At 46.7% G+C, this 10,674-nt stretch overlaps 1 protein-coding gene across 1 annotated transcript in view; it reads right to left on the reverse strand.

The window, feature by feature from the left end:
- LOC114784195 (SH3 and multiple ankyrin repeat domains protein 1-like) overlaps positions 1–8,830 on the reverse strand; it is a 39,444-nt gene extending 30,614 nt beyond the window's left edge. The window contains exon 1 of the mRNA XM_028969404.1: positions 8,730–8,830. The gene's annotated coding sequence lies outside the window, so the exon portion shown is untranslated. The remainder of the gene's footprint in view (positions 1–8,729) is intronic.
- Between the last annotated feature and the right edge of the window lie 1,844 nt (positions 8,831–10,674).

Genomic DNA, 10,674 nt, shown 5'->3' on the forward strand with positions numbered 1-10,674 from the left:
AGGACAAATTTCACTGTGTGCACCGTGTGCTGTGCCGCTGTGTATCACATGTGACAATCACTTCACTTTATTTATTTATTATCATTTGAGTGGCGTAAAATCTGGTTGGTGAAACCCACTCTCGCCTCAGTGCTAATGACAATAAGTTGGACAAAATACTCATCACAGCTGACATATTTGGCACCTTGGTGTGTCCCCATTCCATTCCCTAATGCAGTGTTTCTCAAATATTAAGAGCATATTTTGCCACAGGGAGTAGGTTTTTTTTTTCCTTTCGTTGCACCGAACAAGAGTGCGCGGGACGTACGAAGTGTAGTGAACAAGCCGCCGCCGGCGGAGAGAGACTTAGATAATGAGACAAATGGAAGTCTCCCGATAGATAGCGCTTGGCTTCATTGTGACTACGCCATTCATCCAGGGGGCTACACAAAAAAAAAGTGTTTCCTAAAACTAGTTGGCATTACAACAAGCCCACATGAATTTACCTGTTTTACAAAACCTATTAAGAAGTAGTAGTAATATTAATAATCGCGATAATTAACGTTCCTATAAGGCCACCGCGGCCATTAACGTTTTTTTAAAGGCAACACCATTTTGTTGAGGGCTAAATGTTCCTGACGGGTGTAACGGAAAATAACAAGGACTGCCCTAATACAATACAATGTACAAAGTTAGGAGGATTTTAACACGTTATGAGACTAGCAGGATGAAATGGCAGCACCCCGATCCTGCTGTGGTTTGAAATCGATGAATGTAGGAGATGAAAAGAACAATGTGTGAGTGTATGTTTGTGTGAATGAACAAATTTGAGTGTGTGTGTGTGTGTGTGTGTGTGTGTGTGTGTGTGTGCGAGACAGCTATTTCTGCAGCTGTTAGTCATGGCCGGCCGCAGCCTCTGTGGCCGGCCATGACGGGGAAGAGGGAGGATTTCTCATCTATCATCTCCCATTCACAGCCCCGCCGCTGTTGCTATAAATACCGGCAGCGGCATTATTAATGCAGTGAGCTGGCCCGGCCAACCCAGCTACTGAGTGCACGGTGCTCCCACCCTGGCAGCCCATGCCAGGTAACCCCTTCCTCCTGAGCCAGCTGAATGGCTGCAGGCCTCACGGTCCAGCAAGGACACCAGCTCAGGGCAGTCACACAGAGGAGAGGAGCATGCAGAGAGCAAGAGCTGTATTCTTGAAATCCAGAAGATGATCTTTGTACTTTGTAAAGAATGTTTAAAAGGGGGAGGAGCCCGTGTGCATGATTGACAGTTCTCAGAGTTTACATCTCAGATTTGAACTGCCTCCTGTCAATACATTTACATTTACATTTACGGCATTTGGCAGACGCCCTTATCCAGAGCGACTTACAACGTGATACGTTACATGCCCAGGTATTTTCAAGCCATGTACACAGATAATGTCAGTGGACGTCACAAAAGTGTGACCAGGCACCCTACAACACCAACCATTCTCATTCCATTAGTAAACAGACCCCACTCACTACAGCTGATATAATGCTGGGAAAATACAGGCCATGAAGAGTCTGAACATCCCTGACCAAAATGACCAGGGAGACCCATCCAGAAGAAAGCGTTACAACCAGAGCAATTGGTTACACACAGAGCAACGGCGTCACAGATTTCCTCTGAGCCCGGCAGTCAAATAGCTCTACGATGCCAAGAAGCCAAATGATTCTGCGTGAGAGCTGAGGCGCATAAACCCCTCTTATTCAGAAGGCACAGCGAGAAAACCACGGCAAGCTGGCAGTCACAGGCAAAGGGGGTGAAATGGGATTTTGGAGGTGATGGAACCATCATGCATCATCGCCTTGATTCAATCTATTTAACGGCTTTATGTTCAATTATCGACCCCCCCATACATCCTTACTGCTTGGGTCAGGCTGGGTTTTAGTTCAACTTCATTTAATCCCTGAGCACAGCCACTCTCCACGAAGAGAGATTGCAAATGGATACCTAGGCCACAAAAGCAAAAGAATACAGATTTTCACCTGGCCCAAAATGGCCTTTCCGAATATGAGAAAATGTTCTGCAAGCTGTATGCCATCTCTGCCCACTTACACACCCACAAAGGCACACAGTAACACAGAGATATCTTGCGATATTCCCAGTACCCATTTTGCACTCTTAGATCACGCACGCCATGGCTGCAAAGTCATTGGCTGACTCAACGACGTTACATGTCATTATCAATGGCGCCAGCACTACATGTCTTCCATCTGCTCTGGACATTATATGCGGCTATAGTGTATACATGGCTTCCTGCACCATGCCATGGTTCTGGCTCAATTCTGTTTGACTCAGTTGTGGATAATGCCAGGTACTGCTGACGTACGACAAGAAATGTGGGGAAACAGACTGCTAACTGCTGGTAAGAGAAATCCTGCTATTACCACCATTACTGTATGAGACCGTTTCACCTACCAGGGTGCCCTAGGACGAAAGCAGCTTCATTCATCCTAAAAAAAGGTGCAATATTCAAAAACCTGGTGAAAGTGATGGTCATTGTGGAAAGTGGTTTTGTCATTGTGATGGATACCAGGCACAACACGGGTGTCCTCTGCATTTAACCCAGCACACTTAGTGAACAGTGGGCAGCAGTGTCTGGGGACAGTACCTTGTTCAAGGGGACCTCAGTGGCACCTTGGCAGTTCAGGATTTGAACTCGTAACCCTTTTATGTCCTCTTCCTTAGCCACTAGGCCACCACTACCTCACATGACAGTGGATTTGTCTGCAGTATGTTGGATGGTACGCAGTCTCTTACATTTATGGAATTTTTCAGACGCTCTTATCCAGAGTGAATTACAATCAGAAGATACAGTGACGGTCCTCATGGAGACACTCAGGGTTAAGAGCTCTCAATGCACTGCCATCAACAGAACACTGTTAAACTCAACAAGAATACACTTCCAGCCTTATGCACCTGATCTTTGCTCATCTCAAGTCTTTTTGCACATTTTTGTCTTGTGTGTCCTGTTTGAAATATCCAACATATCCCCTTACAAGTGCCCTACATGATGTTGTCCAGTTATGTTCTGTTCAACCTGTTCATTGTACAGAAAGGTTTTACTTTTCGAGTTAGTATAGTTTAGTTAGTGTGTATATACATATTTTTCTTTTATGATTGCACTATGGGGGGGGTCTGTGTGAAACATTATTTCAATATACGGTATACTGTGTATACTGTTGTTCTGACAATAAACCAATCTTGAATCTTGAATCTCAAGTGTATTGCTCAGGGGCACAATAGTAGTAAGTGGGGTTTGAACCTAGGACTTTGTGATCTTCCGGTTTATATGCAAACGTGCTACCAACTAGGCTACTACCACTCTTCAAATACAGCCCAAAAAAGACACTTTTTGTTGATATTAGGATTCTTTTATAGGATCCCACTCAACATTTAATGATATATTGAGCAGGATTTTGTTGGTCTGGAAATATTACTTGCAGCTACCAATCTGAGTTGAGCCAAGCCACTGCCATCCAGTAGAAGTCAGTTCAATTATATCTTCTGAACAAAGTAAACAAAGAATGCAGAAAATACCAGAAAAGCAAAGGGTCTTCTTTTCTGTGATTTAAAAGGGAGTATGTCAAGGTCTATGCACAGGACTCATCTTACACTAGGTCAGCATTATTATAATTGCTTCTCTGCATCCGCATCACACTAGCTTACAGTGGCATTTTAGGAGCACAGGAAAATTATGGCAACTCATTAATATCCATTAATGTTACGTATAAAGGGCAGACCAATCAGCGAAAAGTGGTGGGGAACTCCAAGCGACACTGCTGTAACTCGACCAAAGCATACTGAGATGCAACTCGGTTGGCCAGCATGGCTTGTTAAGTAGATCAAGCTAACAAGCTAAAGAGAGACGTCAATGAGCTCAGTCACCCGGCAGCAGCTGATCCCATTCATGCAACCCTGCTTACAGCATCTGTCCAGCCTCGTTCAGATGACGCTGATCGGCCGCACCAGCCAAGCCGACGCTGATTGATTTGCTAGCTTTAAAGATACGCCAGGCTTGGATGGATGGTGCGAAACTCTGTTCATACTGTTTATACGGTGGAGCTGCGCCCTACTGGGCAATGGGATTGCTTCAGATTGGGTCTGGTGGTATGCCAGGGGTGGTAGTAGCCTAGTGGTACCATTGTGTCCCTGAGCAAGACACTTAACCCTAAGTTGCTCCAGGGTGACTGTCCCTGTAACTACTGATTGTAAGTCGCTCTGGATAAGGGCGTCTGATAAATGCTGTAAATGTAAATGTAAATGCCAGCCCTCTGCAACATGGGGAGGGATGCATGAACACTTGGGCTAATGCCTTGAACTTACCGTGGGGGAAAAGTACATTCATTGTTATTGGCACCTAAGGGAGCGAAATAGACTGATCTCTGATCTACAGGGTGTTTAGTGGAAAAGTGAACATGCTTTTTTTTTCAAGAGGACGAGTGGTGAGATGGTAGCCGGATGCATTATGGAAAGAAATTCAGCTTGGGGCACGCATGCACTTATTACCTACCCAAAGAGCATTGTTAACCAACTATACCACTTCATAGTGTTATACCACTTCATAGGCGGTGGCTATTTTGGCATCTGGACAAACACCTGACAGCAGCGCAACGACTTGGCACCAGATACCACAGGACACCTTCTGAGGTCTTGTGGATTCCATGCCACAGCTTTTTTGTTGGCATGTTATTCATATAATAGGCAGGTGGTGTTGTGTCTGTCTCAACAGTGTTTGACCTGTTCAAGTCTTATGGATAAAAATGATCCGAGTAATCTGGGCAGGAATGCTTTCAGAGTGCAGAAATTTTTTGGGAGGCGGAGTACATTGAACACCACAGCTTTAGACATTGAGGGCCACGCAGTTGCACCGGCTCTGCATCAGTTGCTGAGGCTATTAAGCGCTGGCATGCGCCTCTGCTCCTCATCCCGGGCCAGCCAGCCAGCCAGCCAGCTTCCTCGCACAGCATCTGTGTCCATATATAGTCATTCTTTGATGATGTACTGGTGACTGCCGGGAGACTTTGCATCCCATGCGCTCCATCTCCACTCTTGCATCTCTCTGTGGCACAATTAGCACTGAAGTCGGCAACTGTCCGCAGAAGCAGTGGAAACTCCGGCCAATCCTTCACTCTAATTAACAAAAATGAGACTGTCGCCAGGACCCACATGCAGGCGTTGGAGCTAAGCACTAGGCACTTGGTATTTTGGGCTATCAAGACCATGCCCCTGTGTAAATGAATGGGGTGCGAGCCACAATTGTACTTTCAACAGCACATAAAAACTGAAAACACGCAACAGCATTAATATGATTTGGCCATAAAAGCATTTTGGGAGAGGAATGGGACATATGCACACCCATTACAGACTTTTCCCATGGATCCTTTAAATGATTTGTCTCCTTCCTCATCAAAGCGCTGGTTTTATCCTCCACACTACGGCTCCATAGCTGATGGACCAGTCTTTCATCCCTCTGTCTACTAAACCTGCAGTGGACATGAGAGACGGGGTTGGTGGGTGGGCATGCTGCTCTGGGAGAAACATTCAATTCAGACACCTGACTCTCCATAACTTCATTAAAAACCTAAGCAGAAGAGAAGGGAAGGTGCCACTTCTACAGGGACACACCCATCACTACAGAGACGTTATGGAGCCGTTATGAAGACAGCGGCTCGGACCGAGGGCCCCCGAACCACAGAGGCAGATGGAGAGAGGAAGGAGGATAAGACAGAGAGAAAAAGGACAATGCTGAAGTAGGCCAGCGCGCAAGGGAGGCCGCCTGTCCCAGATCAGTCGTTTACTGCGGGCAAAATGAGGTGGGGGGGGTGCAAGAAGGAGAAGGGGGGTGATAGAGGGAGCACTTAAGCGGGTGGGCTAATTTGGCAATTTTCAACGATCCCCCCAAGAGCCAATACAGCAAATATTGGAGGAGATTCCGCCATTTCTCTCTGTTGGGCAAATACTGCAGTGGTGGAGAGCAGCACAAGGGCAATTAACTTGCGCTTTGCGTCTGTGTGTGTGTGTGTGTGTGTGTTGAGGAATATTTAAAATGAATAGAACTGAAGACCATAACTAGAACACATGCCAATCCGAAACAAAGTGATGGAACGTGCAGCACATTATGCTCTGTTCGTGTTATTGGAGTCGAGCCATTAATATCGATTCAGTCAAATCAGGCAGATGCAGTTTCATTCAGACTAGCAGAGGCTTCCCTGGTGGAAGGTGGAAAAAATCTTAATGTGAAGCAACGTTAGTAAAATGACACTCAAGTGAGAGTGGAGTGATCGTCATTGTGGAACACTGCAGCACAGCACACGGTGACACAACAAAGTGTGTCCTCTGCATTTAAACATAACCCTCGGTGAGCAGTGTGTGGGGACGGTGCATTGTTCAGTGGCACCTTGGCAGTTTGGGATTCGAAACGACAACCTTGCGATTACGAGTCCTTTTCCTTAACCGCTAGGCCCCCACTGCCCATCAACCAGCCCAATAAGAAGGTACTACAAGGTGACAGAACATTACCGCAAAACCTGTCCGCAAATATGTCCATAGCTTGTGGCCAGACCACATGTGGTAAAATCAATATGGTGAACGGGTCTCAGGGACGGGCGGCAGAATGTGCAGCTGTTTTTATTTCAGAGGGAAAGATTGATTTGCAGACATTTCATTTTCACTGTCACTGTCAATCACTTGAGGTGTCACCAAGAGGGTGCCACTCAACAAAAATCCAGCTATATACAAATTCAGCTTTTTAACACCCTAACCAGGTAACAGGGTGTCAATATGCCATTATACTGGCACCTAAGTGCTGTATTGGTCTGACTTTAAAACTACTTTAAAAAAGGTCTTTTCATATGGTGATAACACCCTGGTACATTTTGATTGGTGAGAAGCAGAGCGGCATTTGAATAACCATCAAACTTTTAAAAATGATCCTCTCTAAAGAATCAAAAGAAACCTAATTTATGTCCTTTAATGAGTAAAAGAGCACACAATGAACATTGTGTGCTTTCAATCTCAATATCAACCAAAGTGCCACTTAACTCCTTCGATAAAACAAGGGGTAAGGCAGCATGATTTCTGGCAGCTCCTGTCGAGCATCGATATAGACTTGGAGCACAAATCTTATTCCGAACCCGGAGATAAGAATCGCAGGCGTCTGCTGGAGACATGCTGATGAATGGGAAACCTCATGTTCTCCTCGGTTCTGATGAGATTGTGGTGAGTGAGGAGGATGAGCTGATGTGCTCGTTAGGCCGCTCGCTGTGCGATTGATGTGGTCTGCATTTGATGTCGACGCTGTTGTTCACCGCTGAAGAGGCTTCGCGTTACGCCCCTCCCTTTTTTCCTCTTTCCTCAACGATTTCGCTCAGTTTTTATTTTTTTTATTTTTTCAAAATAATAATGTTCAGAATAGTTGTGGCACTGGTCAATCGCCCACTCCGCGGGCCTCTCATGGCTGCCAACTGATCACACGGCGAAGGGTTAAATGCAGAGGACACAATTTGTCCACAGATGCACATTTTGCACCGTGCGCTGTGCTAACTCTGTATCACAATAGCAAAAAAGATCACTTTCACTTTGCTTGAAAAAAGCCGTGAAAGTGAATAGTTGTCGCGTGGCCCAGCACCCGGTGCACATGGTAAAATGTGGTCTCTGCATTTAACCCGTCCCCTGAAAGAGCAGTGGCAGTCATGACAGGCGCCCGGGGAGCAGGGTTTGGGGGGGGGGGGCGTACTTTCCTCACTGGACCTTGGCGATTACGGGCCTGTTTCTTTACCTGCTAGGCACAACCACTGTCCAAGTGGTTTCAAATAGTTCCAATAAGAACCTTACACCTACGTAGGTGCATTCAAGAAAAATGTAGTTCAAAATGTTTGTAGCAGGCCAGACCACGGACATATTTTCTGCAACACATTCTGATGCTTCTACAAAGCCTGAAGCGCTGATATGAATGCGGCGAAGCCCTAATATGAGCAGATCCATGCGCACGTGTGATTATGATGGCTAAAGTAAAGGATTGAGGTCGCGGAATCTGTCTTGGACAGGACAACGTCAGTGGTGCTCCAGTTTAGTGGTTTGTCAATCATTCCTTCATTGTAGCTAATTTTAGGTCCTCCCTTTGTGTGCTGAGTGTGATGAGCCACTCAGTCCTTCCGCTCCCCACCTCCCTCAGGAGTCACTCAACTCATATTGCAGTGTGTGTGTGTGTGTGTGTTTGTGTGTGTGTGTGTGTGTGTGTGATATTTCATTTCTAACCACTTTGATAGGCGGTACAGGAAGTAACTGGATTTGAGGGAGCACAAGACGGGGATCAGATCCGATCTGTCCAAGCAGCCATTCCCCAGGTAGCTCTGCAGCGGCTCTTTTTGCCTAGAATTATTTGCGCGACCCACCGGCACCCACGCCCACGTAATGACGGAGGGTGCCTGTGAACAGAATGGCCCCCCTCTCGCTGTGGGCTCAGGTGTGTTTGGGAGTGTGTGGGGGGGCTGTGGCGCGCCCGTTGGGGCACAGTGTGCGGTGGCCCGCGCTTGGCAGCTGAGGTCCAGGTCTACTCTGCCGCTTTCCGTGCCCCATCACCCTCCACCTCTCCATGCGGACTCCAGATGCGGTCCGCCATTCGCTCCTCTCCGGGACAGAACTTCCCGCTCCCTTTCCCCCCGCTCCTCACACGAGACACAGACATAGAGAAAAGGAGTGGCGTCCTACTTACTGTCTTCCTCTCTGTGATCAGTCCTTCGTAAAGGAGAAAAAAAAAAAAAAGAAGAGAAAAATCCAACAGCTGGGACCGCAAAGAGAGAGACAGAAAAAAAAAAAGAAGAATGGAAGGATTGAGCAATTTGGGGGGAGGGATGGATGGGGGGGGGGAAACAGCAGCAGCGAGACCTTGGGAATTACATCTTATGGCGGGTCCATCGTTCCAGGCGGCGCAGGGGCTGAAGCGTATCCTGGATGCTCGCTCTCCCTTCCAGTGGCCACTCGGTAGTAACACTTTGATTTTCCTTCGGTGCTGAAAAGCAGACTCTCTCTCTCTCTCTTTCTCTCTCTCTATCTCTCTCGACCCTCCCTCCTCCTCCACCTCCTCCCTTTGCCTGTAGCGCGTTCAAAGCGCCCTGATCTCTCTCTCTCTGCCTCTCTTTCAGCTGGTTGGTCGGTTTTCTTCTCATCTCCCTCCTCCTCCCAGTACCTGTGTGTGCTTCTCTCTCTCTCTCTCTCTCCCCCCTTCCTCGTCAGATACCCCTCCCTTCCCCCTGCTGCCTGGCGCTGGATTTCTTTTGATGTTTGAAGGTGTTCTGGGTGCGGGAAAGCCGAAAGAGGAGATCAGCGGCTGTGCAGTAATCTGATGGAAATGAAATGCGCAAGAGCGATGGAGGGGAGTTTTAATAATCAAGTCGTTAGCACCCACCCACCTAGCGATGCGCCGGATACAGAGCCAAACAACCTGACAGACGAAGTCACGAGAGGGACGGGCACGGCTGCAGCTCTTCTTAACACAAATAGGTGGCGCTAGAAGCCACCAGTCACCCTCCTGTTTTATCGGGGTACAGCGACAACTTCCTCCATGGTTGGTGTGATGGCATTTAAGAGCTTAAAGGTTCCCATTACACAAGATTTTTTGCTTTTATATCGGTCTTGGTGGTCCACTTGGTGGTATTACTGTATCAGAAGCGTCTTTCCGAAATTCAGCCGTGGTGCAGAATTACAGCCACTTTGAGCGAGATTTCGGTGTCTGTAGCCTTAAAGGTCATGTCGGCATTTTTCCAGGAAAAATACAATGATCCCGCTGGAGTCTTGCATGACGGAACTAAGAAAAATGACATTTGCGCTCATTTTTACATCCAATCACCGAGCAACTGCGATGCTTCGCACGTTTTGTAGCCATGACGGTCGGTGGAGATAATGTTTTAGGGGAGGGGTGGGAAATTCTCTGGCCCGAAAAAGAATGAGAATTACGACGTCATAAGGGGACAAGATCAGACCGTTTGAGCTGCCATTCTCTGAACGGTGAAGCAGAATGACCAAAAACACCTGTCACATATCGCCATTTCTAGGCGCTGCAGGACCATAGACAGGCTAGGGGAACTGATATTAAATGTTAAATAATCTCACAGTCAAATTTTCATAATAGGGGACCGTAGGAAAGGAACCTGGGACAGTGAGAACATTTTCACAAATTGTTTTTGTTTATGTCCTCATTCATTTGGCTTTTGAAGGCAACAAGCACGCACGACCTTTAGTAGAGGATATTTCTCCAATATTTCCTGTTCCTTTTGCCCGTATCAGATAATGTCACGTTGTGCTGACTGGTGGTGTGAGAGCGGTGCCATTCTGCCCTCTGGCTCACTGGAGCCATTCATCCATTCCAGCTCGCCACTCACTTTGAGCCATTAAACTGCTCACGGTGAAAAACGGCTTGAAGATTAAAAAAAAAAAAAACAAAGGCTAAGGAGCCACTCATCATCAATTGGTCACAGGCACTGAACGGTGAGGATTTGTGCCTCCAGAGAGATAAAAGAGGCGCTTTACTGCTCTTGATAAATTGCACATTTTTTGTCTGAAAAAAAAACAAAACATATTAAGTTGGGTTTTGAGTTAAAATGGAACCAGTTAAACAACTAACTTAAAAAGAGATGATTATGAATTTTAGCATGATGCTG

The sequence above is a fragment of the Denticeps clupeoides genome, unplaced genomic scaffold (assembly GCF_900700375.1).
Source record: "Denticeps clupeoides unplaced genomic scaffold, fDenClu1.1, whole genome shotgun sequence".
In the NCBI taxonomy this organism is placed as follows: domain Eukaryota; kingdom Metazoa; phylum Chordata; class Actinopteri; order Clupeiformes; family Denticipitidae; genus Denticeps; species Denticeps clupeoides.